At 39.3% G+C, this 26392-nt stretch overlaps 1 protein-coding gene across 2 annotated transcripts in view; it reads right to left on the minus strand.

The window, feature by feature from the left end:
* Nucleotides 1-26392, minus strand: part of NRSN2 (neurensin 2) — a 340127-nt gene that overhangs the window by 239392 nt on the left and 74343 nt on the right. The window contains exon 2 of one of the 2 annotated variants that reach the window (XM_044090308.1): nucleotides 7587-7625. The exons of the other annotated variant lie outside the window; for it this stretch is intronic. The gene's annotated coding sequence lies outside the window, so the exon portion shown is untranslated. The remainder of the gene's footprint in view (nucleotides 1-7586; nucleotides 7626-26392) is intronic. 2 annotated transcript variants of the gene reach the window in all.

Genomic DNA, 26392 nt, shown 5'->3' on the forward strand with positions numbered 1-26392 from the left:
GTCTGCTAATGATTGGCATTAGATTTTCATGAACGCCGAGGTGCCAGCTCGACATCCAACCTTCAACGAAGGCACGCCCATTTACACAAGTCTTTCCAGAGCCACCCAACTATGGGGTGGACATGCAGACTCCAGATAGAAGGCACTCCCCACACTCCAGCCGAGAATTGAACGGGAGAACCTTTTATTGTGAGGCAACAACGCTACCACTGCACCACCGTGGCTGTAGTTTCCCAGTCAGTCTATGACTTCATTATCAACTCTGGTCATGAGCTTTGCACAGTGACTGAAGAGATATGACTGCTGATACGAAGGAACAATAATGAAGTTTCTTCACAGTGATCATATATACGGAAGTCTTATTCTGCTCAGCCTGCTACTTCCACAGCCCTAAACATGAGAAGCAGTTTAGGAAACTGTGGTGGTGATATTGTATATGTATCAGACATATATGGTTTGAGCTTTGAAGCCTTGTTTGGTGTGTTATGCCAGCATGTTTAAGTGAAAAAAGGGTTGGGGTATATTAAGATCTATGGAAATGACTTTACCTTAGTGCAGACATTTAAGGAAACCGCATTTCCTAACCTAAATGCATGGCATTGTGGTGTGAAGGTGTGCATGGCGGTTCCAGTCAAAACAGGTAGAGAAGGTGTGTAATTAAGCTCTGTTGTGTTATGCTGTGACCTGTGCTTGTGCTAGGATGTGCTTACAGTAATGTGTTTGTCACTGTCAGAGGTAGTGCTTGCTATTACTATCAAGTTTCTACCCTCATTGCACACTTGCACTTTTCACATCTCTTTCAAGTACTAAATCACATCCCTGCCATTATCTACTGCAGTTAATTCAAATAAGGTCCCAGTTATTGACGAACCCAGAGTCAGACACAGAGACTAAATTCTCGTTAGATAGGATAAGGCTAAGGTGAGAATAAACTGATTCTGTAGTGTAAAAATTAGTGCTATCACTAGAGCTCTTAAAATTCTTCACAATTGCAAACAATTATCACCTTCTGGAGACCATTATGGGCATGGACAATTTAAGGGTCTCTGTCCTGTGAGGAGATACAGAAAGACACACATGAGGGCTCCTCCCATGTCTCTGAGGCAGGAGAGGCCATAGTGTTAAGCAAGATTCAGCCATGATACTTAAGTACAATGATGTGCTAACTGATCAAACTAATTACCTGGTAAAATGGTGTCATTCCTGGGGGGAGGGGGGATCCAGACAATGTGGGATGAGATGTGTTGACAATCCCTCTTGCTCTGATATGGATGATTTCTATCTTCACTCTTTGGTGGACTATCACATTGTGGTTAGGCACTGGCTGCTCCTAGATTGCCTTTGTTTAAAAAGGTTCAATTTACAGATATTTCAGTATAACTACTTTTAATTTGGGCAGTACCATGGTAGCACTGACTAATGTAAGAATCTTAAGCAATAAAATGCCAGACCACAAGGCCTTCCTGATTCTTTGAAACCTTCATATTTATGTTGTTTCTGAAACTTGATTCCACTACAGACAAAGCACTCCCTCTTTTGTAGGATTCTGTGTATGTACTGCATTTAGGTCCAATGGGAAATGTGGTTTCATGTTGGAATCTATTGGTAAGGCCATCATCATATACCAAATCATGCATGATATAAAAGTGATGCTTCTTGAGGTACAAGTATCAGTTCACAAGACTGTCATATAACTGCAGATTACAGTTTCCTTTCTGTATCACTGACTGATCATAAAATGTAATTAAAGCCAAACTGACAATGTAAGCCCTACACAAAATGTGTGATGCATGGGAGATTTTAAATAGCGTTCCATCAAATGGAAAACGTATCACAGACATACCTTGATTTTGTTAATGACAGTTTACTGAATTAGATAATCCCCTTCTTCTACTAAAGATATTCCTGATTTAGTCCTTGATAGCATATCACCATACGTTTATTCCCCATTGTGTTTCTGTAAGATATTTCTGATCTAGTCCTTGATAACATATCACCATGCCTGCATTCCCCATTGTGTTTCTGTAAGATATTCCTGATATATTCCTTGATAACATATCACAATGCCTCTATTCCCATTATGTTTCCCTAAGATATTTCTTATCTAGTCCTTGATAACATATCACCATGCGCCTATTCCCATTGTTTTTCTGTAAGATATTCCTGATCTAGCCCTTGATAACATATCTCCATGCCTCTATTCCCCATTGTGTTTCCGTAAGATATTCCTGATCTAGTCCTTGATAACATCACCATGCCTGTATTCCCCATTGTGTTTCTGTAAGATATTTCTGATCTAGTCCTTGATAACATATCACCATGCCTCTATTCCCATTATGTTTCCGTAAGATATTCCTGATCTAGCCCTTGATGACATATCACCATGCTTCTATTCCCATTATGTTTCCATAAGATATTCCTGATCTAGCCCTTGATAACTTATCACCATGCCTCTATTCCCATTATGTTTCCATAAGATATTCCAGATCTAGCCCTTGATAACTTATCACCATGCCTCTATTCCCATTATGTTCCTCTGCCTTAGTCCCTGTCCTGTGCTCAGGGCTTACTCTAACCTAACTATATATCATTGCTGATAGTAGCAACAGTTGCTAATAGAATGAAGTTCAAAGGACTCCTAATATGATGCCATGATATATGTTCCGGAATGTACTGCTTATGAAAACAATGAGATATCTGTTTCCATACAGCAAAACCAGAATGTCATGTTTAAAAGCAAACCCACGTGGTCAAGTTCTCTAATCAATAAATGTTGCATAAAAGGAATACATTGTTAGCTCGTTTTTAATATGTCTTTGATGCATCAGTATAAAAGAAGTTGCATTTGCTTAGTAAAACCCTTTTAACTAAAGTTAGTTATAGAATTAATGCTTTCTCGGCTAACAAAGTATGGTCCTATCACTGATTCCTAATCAGCACTAGCATTATCTGCAGTGTCATGGAATCCATCCTTAGAGAGTTCATAAATGAATACATGGGCATACTTAAAACCCTGGATGCTAACTGATATGGCATTGTGAAAAATCAGACATTGAGTCATCTCAGTTCTGTAGATTTATTCAAAAGGCTAGCTGAAGGCCTGGAAAAGGATAAAACTATCCATACAACATATCTCACCCTTGAGAAGGGTTTCAACCATTTCATGTGCAGTTATGATTAATAAACTCTCCCAACTATGCAACATCCCTTATGTTATTCATGTTTGTAGACTCCGTCACTGTTAGAATTTATATAGTAGAAGTTGAGGGAACATATTCCAAACAACAACAGCAACAACAAAAATGTCACAAGTGGCACCTCAACTTCCTCATTAACATTTATTTCCGTGATGTGAAAGCAGAGACCAAGGGGCTATGGATGGCCAGGTTTGATGATGACTACAGACTGGATACTATTTTAAATTCCACTTCTGATACTTGAATACTCCAATAAAGGTTCCATCAGACTAATGCCTGATGCAATGGTCATGGCTTCATCCTCCATGTTAAGACAATGTAATGTATTTTGGGAAGTCAAGCACTCTTAGTTCATACTAAACTAATAGTGTTCCCCTCCAAATTGACAAAGTCATTAAAGATTTGGTATGTATCGTGACAGGAAGATACCTTTTGATGATTCTATCTCTGCTATGGTTAAAAAATTATTCTGCCTTGCAAATTCAGTCTGTAGGGACACATGTATGGACTTTATTGCTCTATCCTATGCCTACAACTATGATATGTTTATTAATTTACTGAATAATTGACATGCAGGCACAGGTGCTGTACTCATCTAGTCACTCTCATAATTTATTACAACATCCCTTTCTGACAAAGATGTTTGTTATCTGGGAGACAGCGATGGTTATCATAATAGGATAATTTCATGAGAAATGGTGTCAGGTAGTAAATTAGTGCTCGATAAACCTAAACAATGTCTGAAATGTCAAATGTTAGACTTAATTGGATCAGAACTACAACAGTAGTTTTGAAATGTATAATCAATAAAATGTGAAAGTTGGATATACTTGGCAAGTAGAAGTTAAGAAAGTAACTGATTAAACTCTTCATAAACAAAACATTTTGCCTCAGCTTCCAACTTTATCCCTGTCCTTTTATCATCTATTCTCATCTTTAGCACATTATGTGTTCCATACAGAATTGGACAGTGTCTGTTATTATTGCTGAATTAACTTGGATCCGGAACACTCCGCAGTAAGACTGGGGATGGTGTGTTGCTCTGCAAATGACTAGTAAGGGAAACACACCAGCTAAGTTAACTCAGCTCACAATGGTTGAGGAGGTAATCTAAAATAGCAAGTAGGTTTTTCAGAGCAAAACAAAATGCACAACTAGAGTGTTTCAGTCGTTGTGTAGTGAAAACAGTTAAATTTGTCAAGACTGCAACATTTCTATTAATGCAGTATAAAAGGAGCAACAACAAAGTTTCAAAGATAAATGGGCTGCCATGATTAGTCCATAAGTTTATTGTGGAATGTACCTGGTTATACAAATTGACAGGAATATGAAACATTGGCTCTCATGACGGGATAATATTTTGTCTATCATGCATAAATATATGACATAGCATATTGAATAAACTGAAGGATTACTGTAAACAGAATTTCAACTTGCCATTTGTCTCCTACATTCTGATTTTATTGATCACACATACTTAAACACTATTGTTGCAGTTCATTTCCAGTGCAAGCTGCACTTGGCACTGGCAAATACCTGGTAAATGTTTTTTTTCTTCTTTTTTTTTATCTTAAACACATTTGTGGTTGACATAAATTAGCATAGCACATAAAATAAATGAATTGACATGGTTGATCCTTTGTAATCAGACTTCAAAAATAAAGATTATTTTCTGCAAAGACTGGGTGGTCTAAGACGTCAAGTATTTTCTTGTATTCTGAAAAGGAGAAATAAAGATAAGCCAGTCTCCATGAGAACATCAAACAAGTATAGGTTGACAAGGACTACAACAAAAAGATATTAATACTTTAGGGAAAGATTAGTGCAAAATCAGTTTGTATATAATGACTTTGATCAAACAGTCTCTTTCTAATCATATTCAAAAGACTATCATGTTCTAAAGACTGAACTTAATATTATCTTACATTTACTTAGAAAATAAAATATTAACAGGAAGGCCTCTATCATAACCACGTAGGTGTGTAGAGAGAAACTCAAAATTCTTATTGTATTTTTTGTGCATCAATATGCAAAAACTGCCTGATGTGCATGTGTTCATTGTAATGGCTTAAATCAAGGACACTGCTTATGATGCTGGGCAATGGCTGTAATCCTTGGAGCACCATTACAGTGCCCACAATAATCTGATGGCCACCAGGAGGTATGGCCTCATGATCCAGACTCCTGGCACCAAGCAGACTGAAATATAAAGTGTATGCTCAAATGAATCACTAAATTAAAAAGCAAAACTTGTCTTCAACATCATGCAGGAAGTATACTCTGTTACCATGGACTATGGGCTTATACCATCCACACCTATGAAGAGGCTTCACATTGACCACCTACTGTTCAGGAATTACTGTACTAACCCAGGCTAAACATCTGTACCCACAAATATCTATATCCTTCTGCTACCTTCCTTTCTCAATATCTCCTGGCTTTATTGAATTGTTCTCCAAAAAGAAGTGAAGAAAAGAATGAAGCATGGAGAACTGATATTGCTTGATATGTTTGACAATTGCCTATAATTGCTTAATATTTTTCTCAATATGTCTAACTTTGTTACTCCTGATTTTTTTTAATACTACTGTAAGAATTTGTAATTTGTATTCCTGTGTATGTCCTATAATTATTGTAATTTGCATATGTAATATGTAAATTCTATTGTAATCTTCTTTGGAGCTTTTCTCCCTGGGTCTCCACTGAAAACGAGCTTCTGGCCCAGCCGGACACTACCCGGTTAACAAATGAAATAAATAAATAAATAAAATGCTGGAAAATCATTAAAGAGAGAAGTTACAAAGTAATGCTAAACATTGCAGTTTGACTTCACAGCCGTCCCAAGAGCATTCACTATAAAGTTGGGAAAATTTGATCCTATCAACTGTCTAACTTTCCAAGGCCAATAAAAGTCAAAGCTATGCACCCTGAGCATCAGACATAAAGCTTATGTATCCCTAAATCCAAAAGATAGAAAGCAGGGATATGGCACAATTATCATCACATGCACAGGGTGTTGTGTGGGGGGCAGGAAGTCTAGGCTGACAGAAAAGGTTGGTGAGTGTGTGTGTATAAGAATGAGAAGCAGGCAGAGATTTGGATAAACCAACAAATGGCCAGTGAGGAAAAAATAAGTAACTGTTGTGTGTGTTTGTCTGTAGGGGTTCTCCAGGTGAAATTGATGTATGAGTGTCTGCATAAACACAGCTCTGTGCTGGCTCTATGTCTTGGAGTGTCAGAGAGATGTGATCTGTGTATGGTAGAGGTGACAGTTCATTGTTTTCATACCTGACCACAACAACTGTCTCTTCCAGGAGTTACAATGGCATGCCCACCCCCCCCTACCCCCTGGTCAGGTGCAGTGCTGCTACCTGAATGTGACTGATGTCTGCTGGATGAGCTTCCTTCATGGGGATGCCCAGGATCATGATCCCATGGCCTGCCATGTCTGGGTGTGGTCAGTACACTCACTGATGGACTGGAAGTACTGCCACTCAGGGAGCGTAATCATTCACAGCCACACTGGCTGACAGCAGATAATGTGGCTGACCTATGCCCATGAGGATGTCGTTCTGCTCCCAGTAGATGTTCCATGACAGACAACACTCGTTCCATGACAGACACCCCTCAGTCCATCACAGGCACTCCTCATTCCAGTGTGCCATTCATCCGATCCATTGAATTGGCAACATGGTGAACACAGTCATGCATCTCAGACTATGCCGCATCTACAACCCTGAGCATTTGTCTGGAGCACCTATGGGAACATGTCTGTACTTCCATGATAGCCCTAAACATATGTTGAGTGGCACAGGAAGAGACACCTGCACCAGGTGAAGGAGAGACAACAGGTCCCCTCTGAGCACCCCCATCAACCTTTCTGTGTGGTACCTCGCCCACACTTTGGCTATGGCCAGAGTCAATAGGCACTGAAGCCACAGTACCCACACTTTCCTAATCAACTACCTTTCTCTCCACCTGTCCAATACCTGAGGCCTCACTGGAATGGGTAAGCGTAGGCCCACTGGCTGTGTCCAATGGGATTGTAAGGGATGGCTTTATGTCACCCTCAGTGTCAGATTCAACCTCTGCATCCCCTGACTGTGCTTCTGTTTGGTGACTGTCATAATCAAAGTCTGCTGATACACTGACATCAAGTGACAGAGGACCCACACTCCCACTGTCATGATCACCTGTGATAAAAAGCAACAAACACAGGAAAAAAGTAATACCTACAGTACTATAGTTCAATATATGCTAACAAATTAACAGTGCTACCCCTATTGTAGACAGTACAGCAATATGCACAACAGGCCTGGCATTAACAGCACACACTAAAATATTTTTTTAAATTGCTTAGCAGTTCTGACATTACAATATTTGGCTTACCATCTGCAGATGAGATATTCTTCTGCAATCCACACTGTCCTAGAAGAAGATAAGCAAGAGGTAAATACATCATCATCACAATTAACAGTAACATAGGGGTAATAATTTTACCCCTTTATATGTCCATTAACAACACTTTTGACAAGGAAAGTGTCTGAGAACTGCAACCTAAGCTAATAAGGGCAGCAATTCAAAATCATCCTCCCCAAAAATGAGATGTGACACAGAAGTAACTTACTGATTTCAATTGTTTTACTATACAGCAGTATTCAACTATGAAATACCAAAGACTACCTGGAAGCTCCTCCAGGGACTTGCTTTCTGTCTCTGAAACTGTTGCTTCTACATCCAGCTCATGTTGTACTGCACTCTCCTGGGAGCTGTCTAGATCCCTGATATTAGCCAGAAACTCTTCTTTGGGTGTTAGTGGTGGTTTCCTAGTAGGCCCTACCCCCGGTAACCATCTCATCATGTCCCACTATGGCTACTGTCCTCCATGGAGATATGATCATGTCAGTGGCCCTGTGGTGCACTTGCTCGTGTGTCCTGCCATGGCCACTCACAGCATTCAGATCATCAACTATCTGTTGCCAAATTTGCATCCTGTCTGCCGTATCTCCCTGTCCATGTTTCATCAGAAAAGCACCGTGTTGTCTAACGGCATCCACTATAACCTGTTTCACATCATCAGTGAAGGGGGGTCTCTAAGGATTGACACGCCTGTGTGGCATACTCTTATTTGTGCTAAAAGACAACCAAAGGATAATACACATACAACAGTCTACAGAAGTGAAATATGAAGAAAGGCAGGATGCAAAACAAGGAACATAACCAGAGCAACATATCCCTGTTTGTGCCATAACAGTAACTCACCTTTGCTAGCCCCCCAAAAAAACGTCTGTTCTTGTTTGTACCATATCAGTAACTCACCTTTGCCCCCCAAAAAAGAACAGGAAAATGACATTTTTGCTAACAAGCCATCTTTGAAATGCAGATAGTGCTATCAAAGGAACTGTCCCTGAAATAGTTGTACATATTTATCAAACAACATTCCCTTTTTATGTACTGGCAATCATGTATACCTCTGAAATGGCTTGGCAGACATGCCTATGCCATCAGTGCACTTCTCACTAATGCATACAGATAAAAGTGTAAAAGAATTTGCTTCTGATTTTTCTTAAATACATTCCAGCATATGCAGTGTATAGCTGACAAAATGGAAGCACAGCTTCTGAAGTTCAGTATTCTTCTGTACTGATATATCCTGAAAAAAATAGCTTATGTGCAGTCTTCCTAACATAAACAAGTCTCCTAACCATCTGTTTGACTAGCTACATGGTTACTTTTTTATATGGTGTAGATTCAGGACTGTTAGCACAGTGAATATGCAATTGCAAATGAGAATTGAATTAGAATTGCTGAATCTCAAATACTTGGATCCATGTATGAGATATAAACATAGTGCAGGCACTCCCTCATATTTGCTTTTAATAGATTGCAGCTGTGAATGATTAGTGGTTGGGAGAAGGAAAACACAACAGCTCTCCAGGCTGCCTTACTTCCACTGGGTGTATCAGGTTAGATCTACAAAATGTTAGATGTAAGGTTGAAAATATTAGTAAGCAGCACACAAATCACAGGTTGTGTTCCTTAACATCCACCCTGCCCTTCATTTGTTGGCAACTTCTTATAATATTATTTCCTTTAATACCCTCACACATTTTAAGGGCAATGATATATATATATATATATATATATATATATATATATATATATATATATATATATATATATATATATATATAAATCAAATGGCTTACATACTGGATGTCTTAGATTACTGGTCAGATAAATCAAGAATGACCAACAAACACAGATGTGTAAGACAGAGCTGTATATTTGGAAGCAGCAATCTTGACAGGTTGTGTGATCACTAGGTGACCTACATCCAAAAATAATAAATTTACAAATAACACTTGTATAGGTTGATATCACTGTAGATGCTTTTGCAGTTGGCTGTGTGCAGATTGAGTTCAGTTCTTTGCTGCAAATTTGTTTGTGTGGCAACGAGGGATAAGGTACCCATCCTGTGCTCTAAAGGTGCATTGGAGTTAGATTTCAAATCCAGATCTATGTAGACATACCTGATGTGAGCCATCATTTTCTTGTGTATATGTTATACATTGATTTTCCTCATTTCAACTACTTGGCACTTTTTTCTTTTTCTCCTTTTATGCCTTTGTTTGCCTAATGTTTTGGGGCATGTGTTTGCATGATGTGGCTCTTAGAGTAATCACTGGAACAGAGGAAATGAATGTTGGGTTTGACTGTGCTTATCTCATTTGCGCAAAGTGTGACAATGTACAAACTGGACAACTAGATCCCCCAGGAAGCAGACAGGACCCAGACAGCCAAAAATAGAAACCATATACATTCAATTTATGCTACTGGGCATTGCACAAACATACTAAGTGGTGGTGTGTGGCAATTAACAATGAGACCTTAAGAATGATTAATAAAATAGGGAAAGTCATGTAACTAGCCCTGTGGCAGCAGTTGTTAAGTGTAAGCCTGGCGTACAGATGGTCCTACGTTGTAGTTCAGGGTGTGCAACCTTTTTTTTACTGTTGACATTGTAGTCTATAGCAATGAACTGAAAGATAGAAAAGTCTTTTTGTAACCTTCTTGTGGCAACAGTTTAAGTGCAGAACTGCCATACATATTGCCCTTGGTTTGAATATAAGATGTTCCATACATTTGTACTGTACTGTACTTCAATTCCCACTATATTTGCTCTCACTTATAACATTTGAGATAGTGGAGCTATTATTAAATATATGTATGAGGGCTGAGACAGTAGTATTGTGTCAATTATTTATTTATTTATGTATCTATGAATTATCACATGTATTATCAGATGCATGACTGTGGGTATACTGTGTATTATATTCCTGTAACTATATTCCTGCTGTCTGGACTGGCACGGCCTTCACATTTGCCTAACACAAATATACAACTGCCTGTGCATCCAATAACCTTGTAATTATAACTGTAATTATGTAATGCCTCATTGCTGCCCTCCGCTTACCATTGCACAGATGCTTTGCTTGGAGGTGCGCATTGTATTTGCATGATGGTAAGTGGAGCACAACAGTTTCAAACCGTGTGCGCACTACCAGTAAATGAAATAACTGGAATTGGAGGAAAGCATCAGTCTTCATTGCTCTAGATCCATAGCAGACATGGTAAGCATTTGTGGAGAAGCTCCCAGGTTTATGGCACAGAGGTGGGGTGTTCAAGAGACCAAGATTTTTAGCTGACTCATACTTAAGATCCACAGTGGCAGGCTTCTACAGGGAGACTATTCTGGCTCCCAGTATAAGTCAGAGGCTTGTGATAATTTAGCCCAGAATGTATCCAGTGCCACTGGTATCCCTCATACTGGACAGCAATGTAGACGTCATTATAATGACCTAAGGAGGAGGAAGAGGGATACCATCAACTGTTGGATTGAGGAATTTAGGACTGAGGACATTCCACATTTGTTTAAGTGTCATCTACAGAGATTACTTGTACGACTTAGAAAGCTGTATATAGGCAAGAATGGTATTCATAATGACCTTCTGTTCTGTTCTGTCTCTTCCACAATTGACAGTGACCGTAAGTGCAATGTCCAAACCCATGGGGATAGATTGGCAAGGATGAGGGAAGCATGTGGTATGTATGCAGCAGAAGAGTACTGTTATCATATCATTAAAAGTTAAATATAGCTTTTTTAGATATTTTATAGTGTTATATCAGACTGAGTATGCATATCACAACTGTAAAAGGAAGTATGCATGCATTAGACTATAGTACAAACCAAGGGTACAATATTAGACTTTAGTAAGAGGTTGTGTGTTCAAATACTATACCTCCCAAGTATACAATACTGTTAATTCTTTAATAATACTTAAGTTAAAGTAAAACCTCTATACCAGCTGCACAAATCCCCTGCTGTAAACTGTAATATTTTATAATTGGAGTAAGCATATGTGTAATATATGCACACATCAAGGATTACTTGATGCAATCAGCAATATATTGTGCATCTGTTAGGAGCTGGTAGTCCTAAATCTAAAAGTTAAATAGAGTTAAATAAAGGTATTAATGCACTGTATGCAATATATGAAGGTACTAATTTTACTTATGTTTTTCTCTTACCCCAACCCTTCTCTCTCTTCTTTTATTTTATTTTTATTTTATTTCATATTATTTATAAAAATATATTTTTGTGTAATTTTTTTATTTTACTTTACTTTATAAATATTTTTTTATTTTATTTTTATTTTGTTACAAAAAATCAATTTTTATTTTTTTTTTAATTTCTTTTTTAATTGCATTATGTGTTGTCAAAATGTGTTTATGTCATTCATTTGTACCACATCACTAAATGCTCCACAGCACAGTGGGGTAGGCTTGTTCCATAGGATCCACCTGCCCAAACCCTCCACTGGCTTTAGCACTGATGCTCAGAACATCTGAGAGCCAACCTGACAACACTGCTTCTGCAGTCCCTGTACTTCCTGCACACTCAGGTAGTCCTGCCTCAGAGGCTGGTCCATTGGAACCTTCTGGGAGCAGTGGCAGAGGTGGCGATTTTATCACCCACAGTAAAGTTGTCAGGGATGATGCACATGGTTGCACACCACACCATTGGTACATACCTACACCAGCTGGAGAAGCTGCTCTCTCCCATTTGGCATTGTACTAGGAGGAGGAAAAGGAGACATCAACCACTTCAGCTTGCGGCAGAGTTAAGTGACAGTCATAAGAGTCCAGTGTGTGAGGACTCGATTCTCAATGTTACCCAGCTTGATGACTGTAGGTTCGGGATATCCCCACCTTCACCCCAATCATGGTGTCCCCCAAACTTTTGTGTCCTTCACTGTCCCTGTCTCTTGTCTTGTTTGTCTTGTCTGTCTGCAATTGCTTCCAAGCCTACCCAACTTACCTGATCCAGACATACCGATGTCCCTTCTCAACATTCTCTCGCTTAAAAAATAAATAAATAAAAGGGTACCTGTCTTACAAAAAAAAAATCGTCCCATACATAGCTCTTCATTTTGCACACGTGTCTTCTTGATACATGTGATTCAGTCCAATTGGCTATAGAACATGATTTTGTTGTGGTCACCCTTATCTGTAGGTGGCAGTCCAAATTCAGTTAGTATTTTCTATATATTTTCACTTTATACTGTTAATGAAATTGATAGCTATGGTGCTTTCCTACCTCCCTCCTGCACATTCGTTCACTGCTTTCCCCTTATTCTTCCCCTGCTTGCTCTCCATTTCAACACTGTTCTAGCTACCCCATTTCACATATTTAATCCATTTTTGCATGAAGGTGCACATCATGCACCTATGCACAGCAATGGTGAATGGTGGCAATGTATTTAAAATATTCAAAAGTATCATATACTTCTGTATTCGAACTCAGTACCATCTGGCCCCAACAATGAATGTATTGATGCATTAACACATTTTTCTACAACGTCAGTTAAGAAGCTTATGTATTTCGTACACTCAATACTAACTGTCAGACTTTATCAATGCAGCTCGCATTTGTGCACAGCTTAGCTATGCACAAACATGTGTATCACACATGCATTTGCACTTTGGTAATTATCCCACAAACCCACTTGCTTACTGAACTATGGAATGTACATATTATGCTGAATTACTGCTGTTTACTGTCCATTCCCTGTGTATGACATGGAATTACATGTGGAAACATTAGAAACTGAGGGCTCTGTCTTACAGTATGTCACACATTTACAATACATCCATGTGTTGCCACCCTAAAACACTGCAACTCTGGTGCCTCAGTACTTTTTCCACACATATATCAACCTCAGTACTAAATGTAACATCAAATGTCATGTGCTATGCAATGCACATCAATCTAGTAACATGCAGAACTATAACTATTAACCCATATGCCTAAAAAGACTTATCTGCAAGGCTATGGAAGGAATCAGAATTGGACCATATCCACAGGGACATACATGACCCTCAACATACTTTACCCAACCCATTTTGTTTTTGTCTGGGGGAGATCTTGCTTATTGAACCTTGTAGACTTCTTCAATACTGACCCCAAAGACCTGGATGAGGGATAACAGGGCATACTACCTACGTTGAGTTTATCCAAGGCCTTTGACACTATCTCCCATTCATGTCTCATAGTGAAGATCTCCCATGTGGGAATTAAGCCATACAGTAGTAAACAGATAGGCAACTGGCTCACTAACAGAACACACACTCTCAAAGTAGGGGACTGCACCTCCACCACTAGCCACTTACCATTAGAATACCAAAGGAATCTGTGCTGGGCACTCAACTGTTTGCAAACTACATCTCTGAAGTTCTGGCAATGGTAGATGGCCTGTGGTTTGCCAGGTTTACAGATAACTGGTAACTGGATGCACTAAGATAGAGTCGCCCATTGACTGTAACATATAACAGAAGGGACTGCAAACATGAATGACATGAATGATTGGTGACAAACTCACAAACTGAACCTTAAAGCATACAAAGCCTAATTTTTCCCTTTGGCAATAAAGTACTCCTGCTAATTATGATATATATAGCACCCCTGTAAGGTCAAACACAGTGTTGTTAAACTTGGGAACGCATGTTGATAGCAAACTACACATCCATCCCTATGTGTTCATAGGGGTGGCATACACATTCTGCATCGTGCACATCATACATATGGACATGACATCCAAGACTGTGGTGGTCATACCTCTGCTGTACTTTGCTTGCCTTATCAGACCACAATGCTCCCTTCTGTTTGTATCTCATTAGACACCTGTACCAATTGGAGAAGTCACAGGGTTCTACCTGGGATTCTTCTGGGTCTCCAAACCTGACATACATGGAAAGAGCGGAAGACATGTCACTGTCCTCAGTACATTACACGCTACTGAGCGGTGACCTATGCCTGACCTTCAGCGCAGTCTCAGACCCTGCCCTATGGGAAATGCTGGACATCTGCAAATAAAATGAAAAAAAAAATAACTTTGTGCAGGGTTCTCAACATAACCTGTGGCATAAACAGAACACTCTGAGAGAGTGATATCCCCAAAACACTCACACTTGCCTGTTATAGGCTCCCACTGCATATGACACAGTGCTCTTCAATGACCCTGTCCAAGAGGAATCTTGACTACTGATTGGATGATTGTAAATTCATCTCTGGGTTGGCACCTATGTCCCTCATAGAAAGACCAGTTACTGCTGCTCACAAAATCACTCTGCTAACAATAACCTTCCAGCTATGCTCAATAAGGGTACTTGTGTTTTTTAACAGCTAGACTTCTAAACACTGTATGGCCATTAGACTAGTAGCCTCCTATGAGCCTATGCAGACCTTCCAACAGGTTGTCTCCCACATGACCTGGTAATGTCATCTATATAAGTTCACCTACACTCTTATAGAAGTCAGACTTGTGCCATGGTGCTTGCGTAAAGCCAAAAAACATAAAATCCACAAACCATGAAATGACAGTAATAGAATAAAAGCTAGGCAAATACAGTCTTGACCACAGTGAAAAAGATTTATTGTAAATACAAACAGGCAAGGACTTTCATTTTACCAGCTGATGAAGTTTTACAGTCAGTAAAACAAAAGCGCTTACCTGTTTGTATTTACAATAAATCTTTTTTTTTTTTTCCTGTGGTCAACACTGGAGTGGCCTCTGGCTTTTCTACTGCTTGTATAAAGTACTGTGTTCTGTAGTCTGCGTACTTAGGTAGGGGTTCTGTTGTTATTGCAGTCAACAGAGCATACACGCATGTATGTGTGTCTCTAAGCAGAAGAGCAGAAATGTGTATGCCACAGTTACTGCTCCATTTCTAAGGACTGACAGTATTTTCATTCTTGCAGATGTCTGCACATCCATTTCATACATCCCAGCAAACATCTTGCCCCTGCGTGGCCTGCTGATGTTATCTACTACAAGTTCACCTGCAGTTTTGTAAAAGTCAGATTTGTCCCATGTTGTACATGAAATACTGTGTTCTATAGTCTGTGTACTTAGGTAGGGGTTCTGTTCTCACTGCAAACAAATGGCGTGAGTGTGTGTGTCTGTGTGTGTTTATATGAGCTGTTACTTGACATTACAGAGAGCATTTTGTACCACCAAGTGGGACACTGCAATACTCTCCTCAACAGACACTGCTGATGTCATTAGCTATAAAGTGTTGTCTGACAAACTCCAAGTTAGACTTGAGCTATGGAAATTGTGTAAAGTACTGGGTTCTGTAGTCTGTGTACTGAGATAAGTAGGGGTTCTATTCTCACTGCAGTCAACATTACAGAGATCCTTTTACACCAGCATGTGGGACAATGTTATTACCATATTCTCATCAGCAGACACTGCTGATATCATCAGTGATATCAGATTTTTGGAAATACAGTACTTCCACCAGGGCAAGCTCAGAGACTTGCCTGAAAGCCATGCAAAAGTCACCTCATTCTATATCATAAAGATTACACTGACAATTCTTTTAATCTATCCGCCATACACCATGGCCTGATTTGTAGCCCCTGTGTTATCTTGCTGCAAAAGCCATGTGCTGTCTCCAGGTGCAGCATGTGTCTGGTGAAGCACATACAAAACCGAGCATTCTATTCTATCAGTGTTTTGACGAAGTTTGACTATAGTGCTGTCATACAATCCTAAGATCTCAATATGATGGCATGACTTATGATGTGCACAACAAAGGCTTTCAAAACAAGTATGGACACACAGTGGTCAAAGTTCAGATTCCTATCTACATGTGTTCCCAGTGCTTGCATCTCTGGGTTTCTGCATAGCAGGACTGTTGTAAATGCTATACTCAACATGGGATTCCACTTTTCAGATGGACAACATAACAAACACACATTTCTGCATTTATTTGTAGATCATGTGCCTTTGTCACCATTCAGTTGTCTGTGTTAACTCCTCCTGTACTATGTTATCATCATTGTTGGACTCAATGATTGTACCCAGTATGCAAGAATCAGCAAACGTGGTAAGCCAAGGGCCATATACTTTAGCCTGAATTGTCAAGAAACAGAGTCCAAATGGAGAAGGGCCAAGCACTGATTCCTGGTGTTTGCCAGTGGTGACAGCTCTACTGGTACAGGTTGATTCATCAACTTTCACAGTATGTGTTGTGTCAGTGAACCAATTGGTTACCCATCAACTGACGTAAATGTTACTACCTGCTGGAATAGTTTATCAATGGTGCCTGTGTGGGGGATTGTGCCAAAGCCCTAGGCCAGATCACAACAGGCAGTATGCACTGCCTTACCTTCATCCATCCCTATCACATGGAATCAATGGGATGTGACAGCATCACAGATCACCTATGGCATGATTTAGCACATGCACCTTCCTGAAACGGTTGAATATACACTTCAACACACTCTCTACATGGACTATTTTCCCATACAAGGGTGTATATTGACATGCATCCTCATGATTTGGGGGCATAGCAGCTGATGCATGCATGTATAGAACCATGCTGACTCTCCTTGACTGTGATGTAGACCAACATGTCATCATGTATGGTAATATTCCAGCTGTGTGCAACAAACCTGTGTGAGCTGTTAATTCTACATTGGTTGTTGTATTTGATAGATGTCCTCAAAGTGGTCATCAAGGGCATGCATGACAACAACAGTATCATCATACCTCTCAGCCATACATATTTTTGCAGAATGTCCAGATTTTTGCCTCATATATTTGGTTTATTCCTCACAAACATGTGTTTTTGACAAACCATGGAGGGGATCTAAGGATTAAAGTCACTAAATAATGACATGCATTTGAATTTCAGACATCATATCCTTCAGGGAATGCATGCTAACACAAATTCTGTTATTCTAATAACTTTCTAAATTTATAAGAGTAATATTGAAATGTGTCCCTATTTTTTAGCCTTTGTCCCCATTATACCAGGCTTTCTCTACATTTCTTGCGCTAAGAGGTTATGAGGAATGAGTATCATCTTGTGGAACTTGACCAGGTAAAGGGATTTGACAAAAATCCACACTGAGGTATTCAATCAACACTGTCATTTCTGGCCATAAGCAGCTATATCACCAAATGGGTAGACCAGTGCATTATATCCATGGCATCCTACTATGTTGAAATGTGTGATGTGACCTATATCTCAGGTCCAGTAATCAGGTCCGTACATCAGAGCTGTCTGCTAGGGCCTTTCCTGCCCATTAGTTAAAAGATGGACATCACAGATGACATACACATGCTGTGTCTAAACAACTACCTGAAGGCCTACAGATTGTGGGAAATCATTGACTTCAACTGTGATATTAGTATAATACAGACAGTATCAACACATACCAAAAACTACTGCCACAGACATGACAACACCTGCATTGACAAGACACATAAGAGGATTTGTTGATTCAGGAAACAAACACACCACCCAAGTATAATGTGGACATCACACCCTGTAATCAGACCAATAGGTATGTGACCCATGTCCTGGGGTAGATGGTAAGTAGTACATCCACCACCAGCATGTGGTCACATTGCAGACTACTCCCTTGAATGTAACACAATTACTGGGTATGTGGAGGACATCCAAATCAGAAGCTGTAATATATTCATAGCTCCCAGCCTTCATCACACCAGTAACTAAGTGCAATGCACCCTTCTTCATGTACCTACCTACACATCTTCCACTGATATGTAACTGAAGTGTACTACCTTTGTCAGTGTGAGCTGTCACACAGCTTATTGGCCATACCTATATAGTCTTTCTGTGGAATATACCTAACTGTCTGATAGTGCAGAACACCATTCAAGTTGTTATACCAGATGCATGTGTGCTACCTGTTCTGCATATGCACGCATGCTACATACATAGGTGTTTGACAACATTAATGGCATGTATATCATCCATGACAGTGTGCATTGTGCCATATATATCTGTTGTGCACACAAGGAAACTTGCCTGTATTGCCCATACTGTCGCATAATAGGTAAAGCAGTGTCCATCCTAACACCTCCAGCAGATGTTACCGTGCCAGGATAGTGTGTGTGATTACCCTCATAGAGTGTGGCTGTATCACAGTAGTTGTTCAAGTGTGTGTGTGCAGACACATATGTTATCCCTTTACATCACATATGTCATGTCAGAGGCATGGGATTACTGGTTTTATTATTCTGATATTGCCCATGATTGTGGTTGGTTCTTGTAATGTTTTCTGTGAGCTTTTACCCATGTCTGCCTTGCTGGAGACCTCTGCTGACAGTACACTCATATTCAGGTATATAGTTTTGCATAGTTTCACAATATGCACCATATCCCAGTTGTATTTCAGATCCCTAATAGATGTCCTCTTCATTATTCATGTAAGGATGCTTATCTAACACAGACATCCACCCCCATTGTTATGTCACATTTGTTTGACAGTCACATAAAACACATTTTCACTGTACAAGCTGTAATGTACCATATAGATATGTGATTGGTGATGCTGCTACAACCATCTTCCATTGACATGCCCCCTCTACTGCACATGAGGGAGTTTCAAAGTCCTCCTTCCCTGTATTCATTTCTACAATTCGTCTGTGAGTCCCTATTCAATAAAGACACTTCCCCTGAGTGATCATTTTGTATGGCAGTCCATGTCCTGTTACAGATCATTAACACAGCTTCATTACAGAATGCCAGGAATGAACTATCACAATACTCTGCACTGTAGGTGCACTTTCCTGTATTGTATTGAATCATATACTTCACATTCATACCTCTCAACTGTCCAGATGTTTTCCACATTACATTTTGTGGCTTTCTGCCATATCACTGTGATGATCTTTGGATTGATGTGACTCAATATTACATACATTTGAGTGCATAACTCTCAACTGTCCTAATTTTTGCAGAATGTTCAGTTTTTGTCTCATGCTTGTGATCTTTCCCCATATTATTTTTGTTTTCTGGCAAATCATTGGTTTGTCATTGTGGAGTGAAGTCAGAAACTGATGACAGACATTTGAGTTTCAAACTTCACGCTCAAGATTTCATGTTACTCTACAATGCATTATTCTATCCACTTTTTGAGTTTGAACAGCAATATTAAAAATCTGTCCCTATTTTTGGGCCTTTGCCTCCCATTATTTATGACTTTGTCAAGATTTCTTGCTCTAAGAGGTTGAGAGAGTTTGATTCTAACACATTTCTATGAGACACCTATTTCAAATATGTTCCTATTTCTAGTTATTTGTCCCCTCGTTGTGTTGGTCTTTGTGCAGATGTGTTACACTAACAAATTCAAAAGTAATAAATCATTGATCCAACCGTTAGAATACATTTATTAGAAAACAACAAAGCTTTCAAGCCAATCAGGATTCTTCATCAGTTTTTTGCACTAACAAATTGACAGCTATCTCTGAAGTCCTGGTGATCACTGTGGCATTTGGTACAAATCTGTGGACAGTAAGTACTCTACTCCATGGTTTCCTGGACAGCAATACTTTTGCCAGATATAAAACCTGGCTTAGAAGGGCCATGCATAGTTAATATGCATTGCGGACTACTGCTCACCATGCACTGCTGTGTAAACATGCAAACTCCTTGCAGGCTTCGTGTGGAGTCTACACAGAGTTTATTGAATCCCTCTTACAAATTTTAATATATAGCACAGCAGTTGTTCCAGTAAGAAGTAGATACTAACAACTATGCACCATTCACAGTATCTAGCTACTTACCAATTAATATATACATGAATATTACCTTTTTATCAATTAATACATAAATACACATATCAGCCACAAGCTTTTGAAGGTGAACAAATAAAATATTTTACTCAAAAAGAGGTAGCTGGTCAGTGGAGTTAAAAGTTAAATATACAGAGAAATACATAATTACACAGTGAAAAACAGATAAATAACTAATTTTTAATATTTGTGGCAGATCCTAATTACATTTATATCCCTGACTCCTGTATTTTACCAGAGGACACAACCTCTCAACTAAAAAAATATATAAAACATGATATAGCCCCCCTTTATAATCTCAGTTTGTCTGATTCTCCATTGCTTCTGCAATCTGCCCAAAGAATCTCTTTATTCTTTCATTTTGCCTTCATCTCTCCCTTCCACTTTCTGAATACACAATTTAACAGCTCTTTTTTTCTTTTTTTTCTTTTTTTCCTTTTTTTTGCTTTTTTTTTGCTGTAAACTACACTCATCCTTCAGTAAAAACAGACACATAGAATTTAATAGAACAAGCTTTCCTTTTCTAATTTAAACTTTGGTACATTTGTTTTTTTTTTCTCTCATTAGTACAGTTTTTTAAACGTCAGTACATTTGCTTTTTTCTCATTAGTACAGTTTTGCTGGCTAATTAAATTAAAAATCTTAAGACTGTCTGGTTGTTTCCTGTACAACTGACTTGATGCTCCCTGCTCTGGGGTGTAGGACCACTCAATTCACCCTTGCTCAGGCTCACTCCACTCCCCTATCCTATCCCCAATTTCCACCCACCTCAACTACATCCAAACGTATACTCCCCTTTACACTACCACCATTACATCTCCTCCAAGCCATAATCTAGTACCATTATCCTGTGAAACACGCTTCCCTCTAAACCTCAATTCCAATTAATTCACTCCACCTATTTCCTTACTAAAATCCCTCCCACACCCTATCTTGTGCCCCTTCTTAATTCCTTCTCAAGTCTTCTTAATACTATAAATACAATTAACTCCTCCCTGCCCACCTATACCAACTGTTTTCTTGCTTAATCGTGATGCTTCCCTCTTGCCTTACCTTACTTCATCTCCAACTGTGTCACATAACATCTACACCAACCTCAACCCTGAAAAAAGAAACCTCAGTTGTTACTTCCTCCTCAACCTAAAATGATTTTTCTACCAGCTTCTCTGATATCTCCCCCATCTTATTTTTCATAGGTCCATTCTACCATTCTAAACATAAACTATTCAACCCATGATATCCTAACTTAAAAAGAAAGTTCATACCATTTCTACAAAACATCCATCATATTTTTTTTTTCTCCTTCATCCATCAGTATAGTAATATATACCCAAACCCTGGTTCCATCCAGACCCCAACCCAAATAGTAACTTTTAAAACTCCAAATCTAGTCACTGTAAACTTTTGAAGTATATATAATAAAATATCCACTTTCATGCCTGGATAACTCACCATAATCTCAATAGCCTGCCTGCAACTGAGACTTGTCTTAAACCTAATAAAACATATAAAAGATGCGGAAATTCTTTCATCTGGCTACAATATAATCAGACTAGATAGAAAACGTAATAAAGCAGTGGAATAGTCAAATGTCTTTACAGTAAGCCCCTACTGAAATGCCATCCCAAAAATTAATCAGTTTTGATATTCTTATTCCATACTTAAAACTAAATGATTTAAAAAAGGTTATGCACTTCTGTGCATTATATATCGCCAGGACATAACATTCACATATTTGAAGAAATACCATCCTGGATATTTATTTATTTATTTACATTTGTTGACCAGGAGTGTCTGACTGGATGTAGGTCCATTTTCAGCAGAGGCCCGGGGAGAAAAGCTCCACAGTTAAAACATACAGACAGTAGTTACATTGGATTTACATAGCGATTAACAATTTGATTAACATAGCAATTAATTACAAACATAGTTACAGATGAAGAACATAGTACATCAGTAGACAACTAGAATCTTTATCTACAAAGTACATAACAAGCATTAACAATTGTTACAATAAGAAGTTCCTTCTGTATAATAAGTAGTAGGCTTATGAGCATCCGAGCTTGCTATAATCAAGGTAGTTAGTGGGGTGGAAAGAAAGGTAGTGATTGGATGGGGTGGGTGATTAATTAGAGTGGGAGTTGCAAGGACATAGCCAGCATGTTTTTTTGGTGCGCTTTTAGTAAAGTTTTGAAGTGGGTGCATGATGGTACGGAGGTAATTGTGGTGGGAGGGAGTTCCATAATTTGGCTATGGCGCAAGAGAATAGTGCTTCACCAGCAGAGTTATTGGCTTTATTGATATGCAAGTGATTTTTGTTGCTGAATCTTAGTGGTCTGGTGGTGTGATAGGGTTGGAGTTGATTCTGGAGGGATGGGATATTTAGTGGATGGTTTACTAGTTTGTGGGCGAGTGAGATTTGGTACCATTGAAGGTGGTGAGGGAGTTCAACCCAGCGCAGTTCAGCAAGTGACAGACAGTGGTGACTACGGTAGGATGCCCCTGTGGTGAATTTGGCGATTTTGTTGTAGCAGGTCTCTACTTGTTTAGATCGCATTGCCTTAGGTTGGTATATATTGGAGAGGCATAAAGTAGGGTGGAGATAAGGTGGGAATTTGCTACTGAAATCTTTGCTGCTTTGGTGAAAAGTTGCTTATTTCTGTATAACGCTCCTATTTTTTTGTGGACTTTTTTTATGGTCATGGATATGTGAATGTCAAATTTTAGTTTATTGTCTATTTCCACTCCTAGCAATTTGTTATGTTCTGTTGGGTGTATAGTGGTGTTGTCTTTTGCTGTGATGTTAAAGTAAGAATTGTTTTGAGTATGTTTGATGGGTTGGAAGATAAGTAGTTTAGTTTTGTTTGGGTTGAGTATTAATTGGGCATCGGATAACCAAGTTTCAACAGAGGAAAAGGCTTCCTGTGTGACTTTTTGCAGTTCGGGTAGGGACTGGGCTGAGCAGATGATGGTTGAGTCATCTGCATATTGTATGAATGTGCCATGTTTGATGGCAGAGGCTAGATTATTGGTGAAAATAGAGAAGAGTAGAGGTCCAAGGATGGATCCTTGGGGAACCCCTACAGAGACAGGTAGTTCGGAAATATGTCATTCTGCCATACAATGGATTGTTGGCGATCAGACAGGTAACTTTGAAACCAGTTGGTGACTGATTGAGAGAAGGATAGGTTATTGAGGACAGTGATGAGTTGTTTGTGTGGGACCAAGTCAAATGCTTTAGATAGGTCTAGGAAAGTAGCAGAGGAGAAATGGCCATTGTTTTTATGCTAAAGGATAGTGTTAGTAAAGGAGAGTAAGGCAGTGGTGGTGCTATGGTTTGGTCAGAAACCATGCTGAGTATTGGAAAGGAGGTTGTTAGTAAGGAGGTAGTCTGAGACCAGAGAGTGAATGCATCTCTCTAGTATTTTGGAGAGTGGAGAGAGTATAGCTATGGGGCAGTAATTGGTTAGTTCTGTGGAAGGGGCCGCCTTTGTGGATGGGGAATTATATGTGATACTTTCCATAGTGTGGGAACGTAACTTTCTGACAGAGATCGGTTAATAAAGATGGATACTGGGTAGGCCAGAGCATCAGCTGCGATTTGTATGTATTCATTTGGGAGGTTGTCTGCTGCTAATTTGGTGGGCTTAAGTTTAGTTAAGAGTTTTTTATGTTGGAGGTAGGTACAGGAGAAAAAGAGAAGGCAGTGGGGAGATTACTAGTCGAAGGTGTGGGTTGGAGAGGAGGGGAGTTGTGTTGTTTAGCTAGCGATAGTATGGTTTGTGTGAAGTGTGTGTTGAATGAGGTAGCAATATTTTCGGAAGAGTGAGGGATGTTAGGAGGAGGGGTACTGACTTTACCAGGGTGGAGGATGGAGTTTATGGAGGACCAGAATTGTTTGGGGCTGTGTTGGGAGGAGTCTAGGGCAGACTGGTAGTTTTGGAATTTGTCCTGTTTTATTAGCTTTTTGACTCTATTGCATAGTTCTAGGAATTTCTGTTTAGTTGAGGGGGTTTTGGTTTTGCACCACTGCTCCCAGGCTTTATCCCTAGTTTTCATTTCTGACTTAGTGGTTTTCTGTAGCCATGGGGAGGGTTGTGCTTTGGTTCTGGAAAGTCTTATGGGGGCATGGTAATTAAGGATGCTCAGGAAGGTAGTATTAAAAAATTCAACTGTGTCATCAAGTCTGAGGTACTTTAGAGGATGCCAGTTACATTCTTTGAGGGATGAGATGAATGTGAGTGGGTTAAAGTTTAGTTTTTTACGTATTTGACGGTAGATGACAGGTTTAGCTTGGTATAGGTATTTTTTGAGTAGGAATGTTGGGGAGTGATCACTGAGGCTATCTGATAAGCAGCCTGTTATATATGACTGGGGGCTCTTACTGACTAGTATCCAGTCCAGGGTAGTGTGCTTGCTGGAGTTTTTATTTTTCCTGGTTGGCGACTGGACTAGTTGGGTGACGCCATGAAGATTTACATGATGGGTAGGATGGTTGCCAGAACAGGATTGCCAGTCAATATTGAAATCACCTAAAATTATAGTTTCTAGGGGAGATAGTGGGTAGACCAGCTGAAGAGGATTTCTAATGGAGGGATGTTTTGGCCATGTGGGAAGTACCATCCAATTATGTTGATGGTTTTGTTTTGATTTATTTTGAGGTTGGTATATATTATTTCTTCATTGTCTATTTGTGGAGCTGATGATTTTAAGATCTGGATGTTTAGATGTTGTTTAAATATTATAGTTACACTGCCTCCTTTCTTGTTTAGCTGGTCTACTCTTAGTATGCCGTAACTGGTAGGGAGGATTTGCTCACTGGTAATGTGAAGTTTTAGCCAGTTTTCTGTCAGGATGACTATATCTGAGGAGTACAAGTCTATGGTGGCATGGAGTTCATGGACTTTGTTGGATATACTTCTAATATTTAGACTTAGTAGAAGGAAGTCATTTGGCTTTCTATTGGCTGTGATATGGGAGAAGTTGTGGTTTCTAGTCTGATTATGAGGATTGTTGTTGGAGATGGAAGGGCCAGGGTTGGGGTGGATGTCTCCACTTAGGGCTAGTTTTGATATGCATTAGGTTATTAGTTTTCTCAGTTTTTGAATGTGTTTGTTTATTAGGGAAACTTTATGATTGTGCTCTGTGGGTAATAGGTATGGTGGAAGGGTTACTATGTTAAGTTGTAAGGATGCTTTATGTTTGAGTAATATAGTTGGTAGAATATGAGGGGTAGCATAGGGATGGTTCTTGAGTTTGTGGGAGGGGACCTGTGTGAGGGTGAGACATGAGTGGTGGTGTGAGTAGTAGGACAGTGGTAGTGGTTGAGTGGGGGAATGATGGAGTTTTGGTAGGATGTAAGATATGCAAGGAGAGTGCATGCAGTGAGCATAGGTAAGGTATGCTTGTACATGTTAGTTGAGGAGGTGTGAAGGTAGTGGGAAAATGGAGGAGGTAGTGTTGGGTTTAGTGCCATGGTTGGCTATTGAAAAGATGGGAGGGGTTTATGAGTGTAATAAAGGTAGGACCACTGGGGTCGGGAGGGAATAGGGGGCAGGGTGGGGAGAAAAGCAGGTAGAGACCCTGTTAGTTGCCCTTATAAGGGGCTGGAAACAATCAGGTAACAGAGAAACTGATAAATGAACATGATATCAGATAAAATTACCAATGAAACAATTATTCTCAGTGATGTTAATATAGGCTGGCAGGCCTTATCCTCAGATTTCCCAACAAGCAGCATGAACCTATTTGAGTTCATGCAACTTATTAAAACACCAACCAGATATATTAAAATAGCAATCAGCATTCCATCCTTGACTGGATTCTGGTCTCTAACTCAAGTAATTTTACTTTAGTTGCTCACTCCCAGATACCTTAAGTAACCACCTACCAGCTTATGCCCATAAAACTAACTCTCAACTAACTAAGGAACATAAATTCAAAACTACCCATAATCTCTTATCATTTAATTAACAGTCTTTTAACAAGTCACTCAAAACAATGAATTGGTTTGTCCTG

Source organism: Protopterus annectens, chromosome 12.part0 (assembly GCF_019279795.1).
Source record: "Protopterus annectens isolate FY-2018-M chromosome 12.part0, PAN1.0, whole genome shotgun sequence".
NCBI classification, from domain to species: Eukaryota; Metazoa; Chordata; order Ceratodontiformes; family Protopteridae; genus Protopterus; species Protopterus annectens.